Below are 16794 nucleotides of genomic sequence, written 5' to 3'. Positions count from 1 at the left end.
TCTGTCTGTGCATGCTGCAGGGGTGGTGCTCTGGGGAAGGTAGAAAGGCCTGACTGGCTCAAGACAGATGGACTCTAAACTGCAGGAGCTGCAAGGAAGGCCCTGCATGACTGGGCAGCAGAGATCAGTGTTTTGGCTGTGTTTGGTAACTCTTTGCCAAGGTGTGATATTGGCCCAGGGTTGGGGGAACCTTTTTGGAACATTCTTGTATCTTTTGTTTGTGATGACATTGAACCAGAGGACTGGGTTGTGGCTATGGGAGAAGTATGCCTGGCAGGGCACTGTGACAGGCAGCCCAGCTTGGGGTTGGGGATCCAGAGGGCTGAGGCAGATACAGAGAGAGCGCTGACAGAACAAAGGAAGCCTGGCCTGGGGTCAGGGACCCAAAGGATGAGGACTGTAGTGGGTGGCAGAAAAGACAGAGCACAAGCCCAGAGCCCCCAAAATGCAAGACTGGCGTCAAAAGGCCCAGAGCCCACAAGGATGTGGCTAGAGCTGGGGCCCAGAAGACCAGGGTCCTGGGACAATGGACCTCAGGCACAGGGGCCCAGCCAGAGTCAAGTTGGCTGAGGCCAGGGAGCCTCAGCCCAGACCAGGTTCTAAGACCTGAAGTAAACCCTCTGCCCTATAGGGGAAGCCTCCCTGTTCAATTGTAACACCAAGACATGGCAGGAAAGATAACAGGGTGTGATCCTGAAAAGCTAGTGCAGGAGGGCAAGGTGGAATCCAGGCAGCTACTAGGGAGTGATTTGGCTGCCCCAAGGCTGGACTTGCTACACTGACATATGCTTTACTTAATCAGTGGTTTTCAACCTGTGTGCCAAAGAGCCCTGGGATTGTACAAAGAGCCTGGGAGTAATGCTGGAGCAGGCCAGGAGATGGATGTACCACCACTGGGAGGCCAGGTTGCCTGGCTCAGCATCATCTCACACAGCCAGAGCCAGGGTTAAGGCTTCTGTGGCAGAAGAGTTTTCAGAGTTCTGTGACTTCAGAAAGTGTGAAAAACTAGAGACATCTTCTTTTACTTACTATTTTGCATAATGTAAATGTAACCCTTCTGCCAAGTCCTGGACAAAGGTCAGGTTCAAATTTCGGGGGTTAATACCAACTATAGTAGAAAGAAGTTTGGTTCTCAATACAAAGTTTGCAGATTATTGTTTAAAAAAATAAATTATTGGGTTGGCAGCCCTGCTCAATTATAGCAATTGTTTTACACTGTCTGGCCCCCCACCAGGCATTTCCTACTCACCCCCACACCATACTCCCCCCCCCCCCCCCAGTTCTACCCCCATCCCTGCACAGCCCCCAAAAGTACTGCTGTCTGCCTTGCTGTGACCCAGTAGCAACAGCAATACATGCTGGGGGAGGCAGAAGGGTTAAGTGAAGCTCCTGAGGCTCAGAGACTCCCATGGACTACAAGGCCCTAAAACAGTGGTCACCAGCTGGCTGATCCCACTCGACTGGCTGTGGACCCTCTGACAGTCAGTCTCAGTCTGGGGGGGGCTGAGCACACAGTCTGGGGAATGGCAGGATGCATGTGGCTGGGCTGAGCTGCACACCCTGCCACCGGGGCCGGGCTGGGTGAGTGGGGCAATCTCCCTCTGTGCCTTGCCACCCTGCAGTGAGGGAGGTACTAGGGCAGGGTCAGAGCCTGGGCAGCTCGTCCACGGGTGTGGGGGGGCTCCCATACTGCATGTACCCCAGTGGAAGCTTGGGGGCCACGTGCCCTCCCAATCTGTGCATGGGGCAGAGGCAGCTGCTGCTGCACACTGGGCTTTGCGCCAAGCCCCATACAAAGACTGAGAAGGGGTGAATGCCCCGCCCCAGCCCCACAATTGGATTTGGGGGCCATGCACCCCCCTGTGCCCTCCTGGGCTGTGTGCCTCCCCTCCCCACACCCCCCAGACAAGCTCCGTCCTATGCCACCCCTCCTCTGCAGGGCCTGCCTCTGCTCCACTCCCTCACTCACCTGCCAAGGGGGAGGGGGTACAGACCAAGGCCCCAGCAGTGAGGGAGGGAGTGAGGCACAGGCAGGAGAAGGGGCTGAGGGGAGCAGGGGACAAGCAGAAGCCTGGGGGCATGTGCCGCCTAAGCCCAGCCAGGGCCCACCAGGCCACACCACCTGGCCCAGCCAGGCCCACTCCCTCCAGTCCCTGCTCTTGACTATGCCCAGCTCCCTCCCCCACCACTGGGGCCTCAGTAGCAACAGAAACACATGCTGGTTGAGGGGGGGGGCACTCCCCCCAACAGCCCTTTCCCCTCCCCCCACAGACTTACCTGCTGGGGAGGTGAGCCCCCCCAAATAATTTTTTCTCCCTCTGCCTCAATCTGTCCCCCCCCACCCCAAAACTGACCTGTGTGAGCAGGGGGAAGGGGAGGGTGGCGATGTAGGGTAGACCTTGGGTTGTTCTTTATCAAAAAGTGATCTCCTACCCAAAAAGGTTGGAGACCACTGCCCTAAAAGGATGCTCCCTGCAGGGCACTGTGCTCCTGTCAGACACCAGATGGCACTACTCTGCTCTGTCTGCTTTCAACACTTTGCCTCCAGTGTCTTTCTGACCAGGGAGCTTCCTTCAGTCAAGCTCCTAGGAGCTGGGGGGGGGGGGGGGGATCATTTTTTCTCTTGTTTTTAAACTGACAGGTCCATTTCTTTTTTAAGGTCTTCACAGACAGGCGCTTCTCACCTTGTGTTTTTAACGGACTTTCCCTAAATCTGAAGGTAGTTGGCAACCTTGATTTGTACACTGTAGCCAGGTTCACAACTTGTCCATATCAAACTGCAACACAACTCTCCTAAAATAACTTACACTGGCATAGTTTACACAGGGGCAAGAGATACCACCCTGAATTATTGCCTGAGTAATTGCAAAAATGACAAAGTTATTGGTATTGCAAGACACTGTTTGCCTAACCCCTAGCTGTCTATACCCCAAAGAGCTCAAATTAAAGCAAAAGGCATAAGCTGAAACCACCAATTTACTAGCCATTTAAAAAAAATGAGGCATCCACAGAAAAATTCAATCTGATCCTTTTTACTCTGAATTCACAGTATTAGTTTTAATGCCCTCTGTTTACCAGTGCAAGGATATCACCCAATTCATACCTACTCAATTTCCCAAAACAATGCATTTCACTGAAATGGATACATACGCAAAGAAAAACAATAGCTTCACTGAATAAACTACGTTTCTTTTTCCAGCCAATATGCATCGTGCACTATATTTACATGGAAAGGAGGCTTCCTTTCCAGGCAACATGTTTCCATAACTCCAGTTGCTGCCCATTGAACCCAAACCCATCCCCCCGTCAGTGCTTTAATGCCAACTGATATTATTGCTTGTGCCATTTTTCCCCCACAATTTGTTTTACTAAACCAAGGACTCATTTTAGACTGACCTGCTTCCAAGATAGCAATGAAAAAAAAAATTAAATCAAACCAAGCGCATTTTTCTTAACAGTAGCAGAAAGCAGAATCGCTCTGCTACAGGTTAAGCCAACATGGATCTCAGTGCAGCTTATTCCACCCTGTGTACTTAACCCTTTAAGAACCATAACACAGGACATAGTTAAAAAAAAAAAAATCAGTGTTACTAGAAGGAAACTGTGTTATCCATGCACATTCAACAAACATGCTACTCCTCAGCGCACACATATCCAAAGCTTACCAGTACACAGTAGGTTTAACAGTAGTTTTCCAATGCATATACCATGCAGTCCCTTTAAAGAAACCTCAGCATCCTCATCCGGGCAGATTCTCTGGCACACCCAACATCATGCTCACCAGGCTCGCACTGATAGGGAAGGTAGAAGAAGCTTTAAGTCGATGATATTTCCTCACAATGGCTCAATCCCATCTTAAAATAAAAGAGCCAGCTTCCCACCTCCCCCAGGCCATTCCAGCAGTATAGGATAGCAAAATATAGCAGCACACTAGGCAAACTACTGCTTCAGCTACATTGCCATTTCCTTTCCCAACTTTCTGGAGCAGGTAGAGTAGCCTGCATTGTGATTCTTCATCACTTGAAACCTTCTGCATGGCAAAAAACCTGTACTAGCCAGTTTAAACCAGGTTTTATAGCTACTTTACACTACTACAGCAGCACAGAAACCAGGATATCTTATTGACCTGGGCTCAGTTGTAGAGGACATCCGTCTAATTCAACAAATGTCTTACAAATTACTCTTGAGCACAAGGCAAGACCCACAGAAAACATGAGTAAACTACTTCCTCTGGAGAATTTGAGGAGTAAACAAAATGAAAAGGAACAGTCCAGGAGGCCCCAAGGCTCTCTCAAGTTATTAGTGCTCCTAGGTCCTATTTGAACTAAAAGAAAAAAACAAAAAAACAATAATCAAGGCTCAGAGCAGTCACTATCTGAAAAATTCTTAAGCCTTAAATTAAAAAAAAGGAAGATGAATTCTATGGTGGCTTCCTCATCTTGCTCCTACATTTAAGTACATGGATGTTTTCATCCCAGTCCTTCAGTTGTCACCACTGGAATTTGAGATGTCTTTTTATCAGTCACCACATGTTCCCCCTATACCTGTGCGAACTGGTTTGCTACTGAAGCAGTATTCATCATGACTTAAGGGCTCCTGCCATTGTTTGCTCCACTTCCTTAAGAAAGAACCAAATGTTAAAATGCTATGCATGTTTTAATGGCATTTCTCTTCCTATAGAAACTCATAATTGGACAGAAGGAGGGCCTCTCTACAGACCTTTCCCTTGAACACATCTCCCTAGCTTCCTGGTTGGGATTGTTAGTGCACTGGACTGGGTTGCTTCTCAGCTGTTTGATATCCAAGTGATTGGACCAGCTGAACAAAAACACAGCATGACATTTACCCAAACAGTTCTGTGCACTCATACAGGTAGAAACAGATGGCAGTGTTTTGCTATCAGCCAAGTATTAACTGTGCAAGCAAAGGGCTTAGAGACAACTTTGACATACTTTGAAATCATTTCATCACTTTTGGAAATTCAGGACAGTACTGGGGAATTAGTACAGACAGCTGTTTGGCAGAAGCCGGAAACAAATGTTCTGTCCCCTTCAATGTACCACAATTATGCTGCAACACAGAACCCCTCTCTCCCTATTACTGTTCAAAGCACTGACTTGCTGAAACCTATTTCATGTTATAGTGAGTGCCTCTCCAACTAATGCAATACAAAACTAAAAGCAATCGTTACTGCTGCTAAGAACAGAAATTCGCACGTAAAGTCTTTCTGTTCTCTGCTACAGGAGCACGTTACATCCACTAATTCTTAACAGCCAGGAGAGGCACAATACCAATTAGTGTTACATCAATGATAAAACAAAGGAGTGGGAAGCTTTAACCCACAGAGAGGTGAACAGCTGAGCTGAGCCCTCTATGGCCAGTTCTTCCCAACTTAACTACCCTGTGGGATGGAGCAATCCAGAGAGCATAAAGGCCCAGGGGGTCATTTGAACAGTTTGGTTTAAAATGTGCAATATTAAAATTCCCTAGCAACTCCCTTAAAGTGAAGAAGAAAGTAAAAGAACCCACTCCTGGTGGTAAGCGTAATTGCCTACATCTCACCTGATGCTAGTGCAGGGGAAAATATGGTTTGCACTGCATTTCTCTTTTGGATCAGGTTGAAGAGTTGACTGAATGCGAGGCAAAGATATGCAGGTCACTGGTAACAGATTCTAGGAGATCATCCTGTAAGGACTAAGTTGTAGGCAGTCTGACCTAATGGGTAGGCCACAAGGGTAGTAATGCTAGTGACAGGACCTGGGGGTACCTAGAGCCACACATGGGGGGCAGAAGCTAAAGTCCAAGTCACCAAATCTGTGGGGAAATTCCACAGACGAAGTCCAAATCACAGACCGAGTCACACACCAAGTTCATAGATTTCATAGACATTAGGGCTGGAAGGGACCTCGGAAGATCATCGAGTCCAGCCCCCCGCCCAAAGGGCAGGAAGTCAGCTGGGGTCATAGGATCCCAGCAAGATAAGCATCCAGTTTGCTCTTGAAGGTGTTCAATGAAGGCACTTGAACCACCTCCAGTGGCAGGCTGGTCCAGACCTTGGGGGCTCGGACAGTAAAGAAATTCTTCCTTATGTCCAGCCTGAAACGATCTTGTAGTAGTTTGTGACCATTCGACCTCATCATCCCTTGGGGCGCTCTGGTGAACAAACGTTCCCCCAGATACTGGTGGTCACCCCTGATAAACTTGTAGGTGGCCATCAGATCACCCCTGAGCCTGTGCTTTTCCAGGCTAAAGAGCCCCAGGGCTCTCAGCCTGTCATCGTAGGGTCTGCTTCCCTGACCCCTGATCACGCGCGTGGCTCTTCTCTGGACTCTCTCAAGCTTCTCCACATCCTTTTTGAATTGTGGAGCCCAAAACTGGACGCAGTACTCCAGCTGCGGCCTCACTAAGGCTGAGTACAGGGGGAGAATGACGTCCTAGGATTTGCTTGAGAAGCATCTATGGATGCAAGCCAGCGTTTTGGTCGCTTTACTAGCCGCAGCATCGCATTGCAGGCTCATGTTCACCTTGTGGTCAATGATGACCCCCAAGTCTCTTTCTTCCATAGTGCTAGCCAACATAGCACTGCCGAGCCTATAAGGATGCTGCGCCTGTCTTCTGGTGTGGATGCTTTGCCCAAAAGTTTGGTGTCATCTGCGAACTTGGCCAGTCCGCTTCTGACTCCAGTGTCCACATCATTAATGAAGATGTTGAACAGTATGGGTCCAAGGACAGAGCCCTGGGGGACCCCACTGGTCACAGGACACCACGATGAGTGACATCCATCAATTACTACCCTCTGGGTCCGACCCTGGAGCCAATTTTCCAGCCAGTGGATCGTGGAGGACCCAAGGCGACAATTGGCCAGTTTCTCCAAGAGACGATCATGGGACACCAGATCAAAGGCTTTTTTGAAGTCAAGATATATGACATCAATCTCATCTCCCTTGTCCAGGTGATAGGTCACCTGGTCGTAGAAGGAAATGAGATTGGTCAAGCAAGACCTACCCGCAACAAACCCGTGCTGGCTATCCCTTAAGATGTTGGCGTCGGCCAGTCCATTAAGGATGGCCTCCTTAATAAACTTTTCTAAGATCTTCCCCGGGATAGAAGTCAGGCTGATGGGCCTATAGTCAGCCGGATCCACTTTCCTCCCTTTCTTGAAGATAGGCACCACATTGGCCTTCTTCCAGTCTTCGGGCATTACACCAGAGCGCCAAGAGTTTTCAAAGATCCGCGCTAGAGGCTGGGCTATGATGCTTGCCAGCTCCTTGAGTACTCTGGGGTGAAGACTGTCAGGGCCGGCTGACTTGAAGGTATCCAGCTTCTCAAGATGTTCCTTCACGAAGTCAACATTAATGGAGGGCAGGGGATCACCCTCACCCGGACTTCCCGTCCCTGTAGCGGGCATGGGCGTCCCATGGGGCTGATGAAAGACCGACGCAAAGTACCTATTTAATAGGTTGGCTTTTTCCTGGGTGTCAGTTGTCACCCCATCTGGTTCAGCAGGGGTCCAACGTTGCCCCTGCTTTTCCTCCAGCTCCCCACATATCTGAAAAATTACTTTTTATTGTCCTTGATGCTCAAAGCTAGCTGGAGTTCAGTTGCAGCCTTGGCTTTCCTGGTCAGCTCCCTACAGGACCGGACCAGTGCAGAATAATCCTCCTTGGAGGTGACTCCCATCCTCCATCCTTTGTAGGCCTTTCTTTTTAGCCTCAGGAGGTCTGCTAGGTCCCTGGAGAGCCAGGGGGGCTGCTGTGCCCTCTTGCTGCCTTTCCTCCGAGATGGAATAGACTTAGTTTGTGCATTGAGGATCGCTCCCTTGAGGAGCAACCACTCTTCTTGAACTCCCCTCTCCCTGTGGTCACGGTCCCTTAGGGCCTCACTGACAAGCCTCCTGAGATTGTCAAAGTCGGCTTTCCTGAAGTCAAGGACTTCCGTGTTGCTGACTGACTTGCCAGCTTTTCAGCGGATGGTGAAGGTGATCAGCTCATGGTCGCTGTCACCCAGCTTCCCATCAATCATTAGGTCGCTGACTAGGTCATCCCCAGTAGCCAGCACCAGGTCGAGCAGCGCTTTGCCTCTCGTTGGCCCATAGACTTCTTGAGTCAGGTAGAGGTCATCCACGCACGAAAGGAAGCTCTGCAACCGCTCAGATTTTGCTGAGCGATCCTTCCACGAGATGTCCGGGTAATTGAAGTCACCCATGACAACCATGGTCCTGGAGCAAGCTGCCTCAGCCAGTTCCTGGGCAAACTCCTGGTCAAGCTCCAGACTTTGGGTGGGAGGTCTGTAATAGACTCCCACCATTGTGTCCCCTGTGCCGTGTTCCCCATGGATTTTAACCCAGAGGATCTCCAGCCGTCCACCCTGGTCGCCAATATCGGCTTGCAGGGACGCGTAGCTTTCCTTGACATAGAGAGCTACGCCCCCGCCCCTTTTCCAGATTCCAAGGGAGAATTCCAGAGGCAGAGCCAAGCAGGGTCAAAAGCCAGAAAACTACAAGGCACAAAATCCAGAGAGGTTATCACAACAGACCTTCAGGCAAAACTGTTGCCTGGCCTGCATCCCACTGACACAGGTGGACTTAAATAGGAAGGCTGCTATTCCCCAGCAGATAATCAAGGGGTCCTAACAGTGGCCAGCTGTATCATCCACCAGTTATAGCCTCTGGCAGGTTTAACCAGCTAAGGAATTTGTCCAGAGTTGGCTATCTGTTAGGGCCTAAGGGCTTAGTACAGCCTCAGCAGTTCTTTTCAGCTTTGCAGTTTGGTAAGATTGAAGGCTTAGGTTGCCTAAGATGCCTGCTCATCTAGAGAAGGCAAGCCGAGTACAAAGATTCCTATTTAAGGCTATAAAGAGACCATTATAGTGACATACGCTGAACTCCAGCACAGCAACCAAGAAAATTTCACCCTGTGGTTTCTGAGAACTACAATTTTTAGTCAACATACAGAATCTTGTTTAGAGTCTCCATTCCAATTTAAAGACTTCAAGGGATAGAGCCTTCATCATATCTTTGGGTTGTTATTCCTCACTGTACAATTTGTATCCTGTTTCTAGTAAGAATTTCTCTGGTTTCACCTTCCAGCCATTGGCTGTTTTCATACCTTTGTCTAATAGCCCAAAAGGAGGACACTACCAAGAATCTTCATTAATCAATAAGTATCTGCACAAGGTGAAGTCACCTTTTACCCTTATCTCAGATCATCTAAATAAACAGAGTATCATTCCATCACTATGGAAGCAGGATTTTCAGTGTTTTAAATCACTGTTGTAATTCTTTCTGAGCCTATTTCCCATATGACAAAATTCTGAAGACCAGACAGAGACCATTCCTGAAATACACTAGTGCTGTACACAGTGAAAACAACACAAAGTGTGCGTGTGTGTGTTATCTGAAAGCTGCCTGATTATTCAAATGATAGCATTTGGTCATCACACCTTGCTGGAAACTTGCATTTAGTTATTCATCATTCTCCCTGAAATCCTTTAAAAATAATAGTCTTCCAGCCTACAACCACGACCTACACTCTTGGTTCCTAGATTCATGACCTGCCATTCAATTGTACTAACATACACATTGTTGAAAGGATCTCAGATTACAAAGCAATCCAGAACTGATCTGTTCCAGTGCTATCATTTGCCAATACTGCTTCTAATATTTCATTCCAGCTTTAAAAGTTTATGTTTGCATTGGAATCAAGGCCAGAACAGGACCTAGTTGAATGAAATGATAAAACAACATGGACCCCTGCTACCCACTCCAAACTGGCTGGGACAGTAGTATGGACCTTCCTCTATCTTATGAGCAGTAGAAATCCCTCCCCAACCCTACCCCACTACCCCAGAAAAGGAGCAACAGTAAGAGATCTCACTTGTCCAGGAGCTTGGGTATATCTACAGTCATAGACTTGGCTTGTTGCTCTTCCTGATGAAAGAAGAAGCCCCTTACCTATCTTATCTGGATTGTGGGTCTCAGCAAAAACATCTTAAGATCCCTACAAATTCATAGGCACCTTCCAGTCCTCCTCGTTTTCCTAGGTTTAGTCAAGAAGGCTTGTTACCTAAGATTTTGCAAGCTAAATTCTACTTATTCCTATCCAATAAATATATTGGCCCAGATTCACAAGTGGCATTTATGTACTTATCTTGCCTTAAATAGTAAATTAGGTGCTTAAAAATAACTAGGGTCCCTCTACACTTTACATTTATTGTGTACCTAACATCTTGATTACAAAATAAATTGCAAGGATATTACACATGCACCCAACTGAAGGCACCATAAAATGGCAAAACAGCCATAAAAATGTCCTACATTATACATAGAATATTTTTATGGCTGGTGTGTATGGTGTCTTAAATTGAAGGTGTAGAAGGTCTAGGCCAGGGGTAACAATCTGACTGTCAGCCCAACCCCAAACCACTCTGAAGCCTGTTCAAGACCCTGGTGTGGTCCCTAGCCAGAGCCAACCATCAGCTGATTGTCAACCCTGGCCCTGGCCTTCTGTCATGGGTCTTCAGCTTTCAGTTTAATGAACCCAAACTCCCCTTGCACTGGCAAGTAGAAAGGGTCCTATTAGGATCAGGATACTAATTTCCCATTCCCTGAAGTCATACCTCCTGCCAGGCACAGGTAGCATGGTAGGAGGCATAATTTTGGGGATTAGCAAATCAGATCCTACTGTGCCTTTAAATGAACATCTGCTGGGGCCTCGAAATTTAGATGCCTGAAACTGACCCTTTGAAACCAATATGTATAGTTCTGAGGGCAGAATTTGGCCTCTGAATACATAAAAAGGAGACTCCAACATGTCAGACCCCACTGAATGTGCAGGGCAGGCAGCTGGAAAGGCGGTGGGGGGGGATAGCAATACTTCAAGAGCTACAGGGCAAAATTACCCTGCTTGGTTTGAGGCAAGCCAGCCCTTCTTGCAAGAATGAAGCCCTCTGCCACCAAAACCCTGTTTCATGAGCCAATTACATGGGCCAAATCCAGTCCATGAGGCACAGGTTGCCAATGAAAGAAAAAGACATCACACAGTACTCAGATATATGGCTTAACATGCTCTCTCTCTCTTGCTCGCCCTCTGCTCTGTTACACAGTAATTTTGGGTGGCTCCTGGAGCTCTTAACACCAGAACTGTCCACACATTAACACCTAAAACTAGTTTTAAGCACTCATTATGCAGCTCAAAGTAGCACCACCCCAAGGCAGGATGCTCTCTGATCTGTGCTACCCAGCTCATGTTACACTAAGGTGCAGCCACTTTAGGCTAGACCCTAGTCTAAACACCCCACCTGCCCCTTCCCCCTCACCCACACTGGCCCAGTTCAAGCCCACTGTCTCCCCCCAACCCTTTCCAGAACCCCAGATCCCGGTTCAGTGCCTCCTACCCCATGCTTACTTGTGGCTGTGGCAGGGGAAGCAGGAAAAGTGTTCACTTGGCTGCCTAGCCACTGCTGCTGCTCTGTAGGCAGGCTCAGCCCCAAGAAGAGCAACAACCCAGTAGTGGTGGCCAGGCCCTCTCAGAGGTCGAGAGAGGCCCGGGCCACTTTCATTTTTTGAGGCTTAAAATATAGGGCAATATTTTGTAATAAATGTTCCTTTTTTAATTAAACAAGTGCTTTTCTAGCTTTTTTCTTCTTCTTTCAATCCTGTCAGTGTATCTCTGCGTCTGTATGTATAACCTCATTTGGAGACAACGTCAAAGGTCTAAGTTTGAGGCCCTCCGTGAATGAGAGGCCCAGGCCAAATGGCCCTCCTGCCCTCCCCCCCGCATAGGCCCTGATGGTGGCTGGAAAGGCAGGTTAACCCTTCCCTGCCTGTTACCCTCGGACAGACAGCTGGGCAGCTACAAGTAGGCAGGGATGAGGAGGCAAGGGGGAGAGGAACCAGAGCAGCCCTGGAAGGCAGGGGCCAGAACCCTTCTGAATATAAACTTGACAAAATACTCCTTTCAGTTTAGCTTAAACCTATGTTTGTGTTCCGGTGATCTTTTGCTCCATTCCAATTATAAGTTAAAATATGTTTGTGTATTTCTCTGTCTGATCAACTGTTCTTGGTAAACTGAAGCTGAAAGTGCATGAATACATTTTGGGGCATCCATTTACAAGCTGATATAAGTCATACCCATGTGCCTCTAAGGTGCAGACAAGCGAGGTGATTGCTGTAGAGCAAACAGTGGAGGATCCAGAGAGGATCGAAGCAGAAACCAGCCTGCCCACGTGAGTAAGCTGCAAGAATACTTAGAGGCAGAACTTTGAAAACGGAAGCATCTCAGAGGACCCAGACAGCTGTTGCTTGGCTGACTGGCACATACACACAGATTACCAGAGGCCTCTGTGACCTTGACAAATATTTCCTTATTTCAATAGAAGTTCCACTTTTCATCTGTTCGCAGTTCCCACTCCCCCTCACTCACAGCTCCTCTTAAGACTATGTATTAGATTCAGGCAGCATGAAGACATCAGAAAGACCAATTAAACCACATTTATTTTTATTTACACATTCTCAATTTAAATCAGGGAAATAAATTTTTTCCCCCCACATTCCAGTAGTTATTTGATTCTGCCAGCATACAGCTTTTACTGACCACTAGGGAGATACAGGCAGAACAAATTGGCATAAACATAGACATGTTATAGTCGGGTTATGCAATATTAACATAGCCTTTATTTTAAGCATCAACACACTCAGTCATCACTGAATAAAGCCATGAAGAATAAGTGTGCCAATTCATACATGAACCAGTAAATGTTAAGGGCTCAACTTCCGATCCTCCAATGTCCTAGACCCCTGAACAGAAAAAGAATCCTGCTGTACGCCTGAGTCCTTGACCTTATTGCTGAGACTCATTTGCAGTGAAAGTTTCTCTCAAATATATTTCCACCCACTGAGAACTGTTCTAGGGCCATCAACATATCCATTAAGGAGCCAATATTTAGTCCTTCCACACTGATTATCTGGCCTGAATTTGAACTACTTATCTATTGTAGCCCAGGTACACCCGAGGGTGTGCCCCAATCCCAATCACAGGTGAGAGTGCTGTGGGAGGAATCACCATCACTGATGCGTGGTTCCCTCCTTCCTCCATAGAGTTAGACTCTAGACAGGCTCTTATCTATTTACAATATTTATTAACATATAATATACATAAACATAAAACAAAATATCATATACATACATTTTACACAGTGATCATTAACCAATAACCGAGGTCAAACCCTAAATAACACTGTAAGAAAAAAAAAAAAACCATCACTCCCAACCACAATATCCAGGGAAAATAATATATACACAGTAAACCCACAGCTTCCCCACACCACAGTGGGGAACCTGTACTCAATTAAAGGGCCACACAAAGTATAACAGGGGAAATGTGATTTTACCCCAACAAAGGAACAGTCCCTCTTTCTTTAATTCAGGAAGATGGGCATCAAATGGGACCCTAACCAGTTAGGGGACCAAGCAATCAAAGAAACTAACAAGGTACATTTAGAAATTACTCTGTCCTACGATAACATTATTTGCCCATCACAATAAAACAATTTCAGCAGCATCAACACAATACAATAATACAATATTTCAATTACAAAATATATGGTGCAGACATAAACAATCTTAATAACATCTATTCCTTAATATAGTCCCTGAGCCATGGCAAGACAGTCTTTCTTTCAGTGGGAGGAGGGACTGCTCACCCAGCCCCTTCTCTGGGGTTTGCCCGCCCCAAATGTTTTTCCCTGTGGGACCCAAGAGCCCAATGACTCACATTCCCTCAGGTGACGGTCAAGGTGCAGCTTGATGGGGTCTCCTCCGCATCACTGCTGGAGCGCCTCTACAGGCCTCTCTCATGTCGCTGGGCTCCTCCCTACCCTGTGCCCCGCTCTGGGTACCAAGGGCTCAGCTCCTCTCCAATGCTGTGCTGCTGGCTCCTGGGTGCTGGGCCTCACGCCACAGCACTACTACTTCCCCAAGCACTGGCTTTGACACAAAGGGCTCTTCTAGCAAAGGCCAGGCCCTTCAGGCTCCAACTATCCGGCCTCATGCTGGATGGCTAACCCGAGCAGCCTCCACTGCTTCCTGGCTCTGCTTCCCCATGCACCACCCTATACACCGTGGGACTGGACCGCTTGCCGGGAGATGGGGCCTGAGCCACTTCACTGAGGCTCCCAAGGTCCCTGCCCTATGCACTGCCCCACATACCAAGTGGCCTGCTGGCCCCCTGGGGTTGCAGGCTCGAGCGGCCACTTGCAGTGATGGGCCCAAGTGGTCTCACACTGCTTCCAGGGCCGGGTCTCCTCACACCATCCCCATGCACTGTCAACAGCCCAAGTGGTCTCACACCACTGCCAAGGCTGCTCCTCCAGTAGCAGCTTCAGAAGCCTTGGGCCTATTGCCTGCTGGAGGAGAGCTCCCCAGTGTTTCTTGCTCCACTCTTCTTAAGTCCCTTGCCATATCTCCCCTTGTGCCCGGCACGCTGCTCTTTATATACTCTTCAGGGCTTCGCTCCTGAAGTCTTCTGGACCTGACAGGGTTGCAGTCCACAATCAGGTCTGTGGAGCTCCTCTCCCTCCCCTCAGGAAAGGGGCATGGCTTCACTCCTCATGCTCCCTCCCGATTGGTGGATGTGCTCCACCAATCAAACAGCAGACTCTTGAGCCTGGGACTCAAAACCCAAGCTCCGAACGGTAATCCTGCTACACTATAAAATTGTGGGCCTGGCTAGTACCATTAGAAACCCTATGATTTTAAGACAATGTCTTTAAAAAATGAAGACTATCACTGGGGTCTTTCTGGGAAAACAAACAAATGATTTTGGCCTGTACCAACACCACTTCAAATGCTGATATATATAAAAACTACCCCACAACACCCACATAATTAGTTTTTGCATTAAAAAAAGCCAGAGCTGGAATACAGAAGGGACATTACCAATCTAAAATGCAGCAAAATAGCACATAATGGCTGGAAAGATCACCTACAGTGCCTACAGTCATCTGCCAGTTTTATCACTATAAAATTTGCTTGCAATATACATGCGAATCTTTTGACATTTGGAAGCAATTCTGGAAGTAAAAATAAAAGCAAAAAAAAAAAAAGATGCTGGAAAAATGAAGATTTTATAGTTACACAATTTTTATCTGCTCTGTTTATCAAAGTTTAAATACAGGCATATTTCACTCATGACATTGATTTTGAGTGACCTGTTTAGTCTATTGCTGCCAGTCACAATGACCCACAAGTACCAAGGACTGTAAACATTAGCATTCGGTTAGTTCAGCTCAGCAAGAAAAAGCTGTTATCTTTTCAGAAGCAGAAAGCTCATAACTACCAAAATAAAAAACCTTCAAGCTTCATTATTCTAGCAATTGACGCTTCATTATGGTAAATATGTTTAAGGCTTTAATCCTTTAAGGAAACATTTTATTAGGGGGTGGGTGAGTGTACTACATATCAATAGCTTGAAATGCTTTCATCCATTATACTTCCTTCTGCATAATATATCACAAATAAAAGGTTGGTTATTTTGTTTGACCCTTTAAAGTGGTCCAGGGGTTAAACTGAAGGATTTGAGTCCTGATTTTGCCATTGGCAAAGTATTGCCAGACAGTCTACTCTGCCTCTGCAGCCTTATCATCTTTAATGAGCTCTGTGCAGCCACAGCAATCCATCCCTGAGCAGTCAATGGCAGTATCAGAAGCTTTGGTTCAAGCATACAAAAAACCTAGATTCATGACCTATGTAATCAAATCTCCAATCTAAAGGGATGTCTTGCCTGCCCCCAGAAAGGGGTCACTTTTTGTCTCGTTAAAAAAGTACCCCTCACATACCAACACTAACTTAAAAGAAAAATAAAAAACAACTCAAAACCTGGAGTTAAATTTACAGTTCAGCTTTGGTGAAACAAAGAAAAACAGTCATGAACACAGTTACTTTGGGCCTATTCTGGTTTGCTAGAACTTGCATCCTCTAGCTCCAGAGAAACAAGTTAATCATTGGAGCTACATGAATCTGTGTGTTTCCTATATACATATTCTTTAGAAGCTGCAGTCAGCAAACTGGGAATTATTCTCTTTACCAAGGTCCCTATACTCTGCATCACGATTGACCTAGTGCAGGTCCACAAAACAGTTCTGATCGTATCAAAGTTGCTGGCAACGGATACCAATAAGAGCAGAATTGCACCTCAATACCTATACAAAAAAGATTTCAAGAAGCTTGTTGTATTGACAAGTTATTGTTATACACTAATGCTTATATTAACACGCTTCTATTGAACCAAACGCATGGCTGGGATACTGAGACAAGCTTTCAAAATCTCCCAACCTGAAGAAAAATACATTGCATCCAAAAGCTTCTCTACATCTATCCCAGCCATACTGTTAGTCCAATTTCAAACCTCACCTGCAAAACTCATTGCCTCTCACTTATTTCCTGGACCATCACAGCTACAACATCACTTCAACCCTATAAAAAGGATTTAACTAAACAACTTTTTAGCAAGAGCTGATGCATGAAGTTCAGTATTTAAGAAAGTAGCTTCAGGTTTCATATCACTGGCAGTAGAGCTAAGCCCTGCAGACAATTTCTAATAAGATAGTATTTATAACAGATTTTCTTTGAGACTTGAGATTTACTTATGTGTATTGTCTAATGCTGCTACAGCACTTTAACTTTACAAAGTGCTTCAAAGATATTAGTTAATCCTCACAGGATCCCTGTGAGGTAGGAAGTTTAACTAACAAGCACATAGTAACTGAGAACGGAGGCTTCATAACAACATGTTCTCC

Source organism: Alligator mississippiensis, chromosome 7 (genome assembly GCF_030867095.1).
Source record: "Alligator mississippiensis isolate rAllMis1 chromosome 7, rAllMis1, whole genome shotgun sequence".
Classification (NCBI taxonomy): Eukaryota; Metazoa; Chordata; order Crocodylia; family Alligatoridae; genus Alligator; species Alligator mississippiensis.
The sequence above is the reverse complement of the archived record's forward strand: the minus strand, read 5'-3'. Positions refer to the sequence as shown.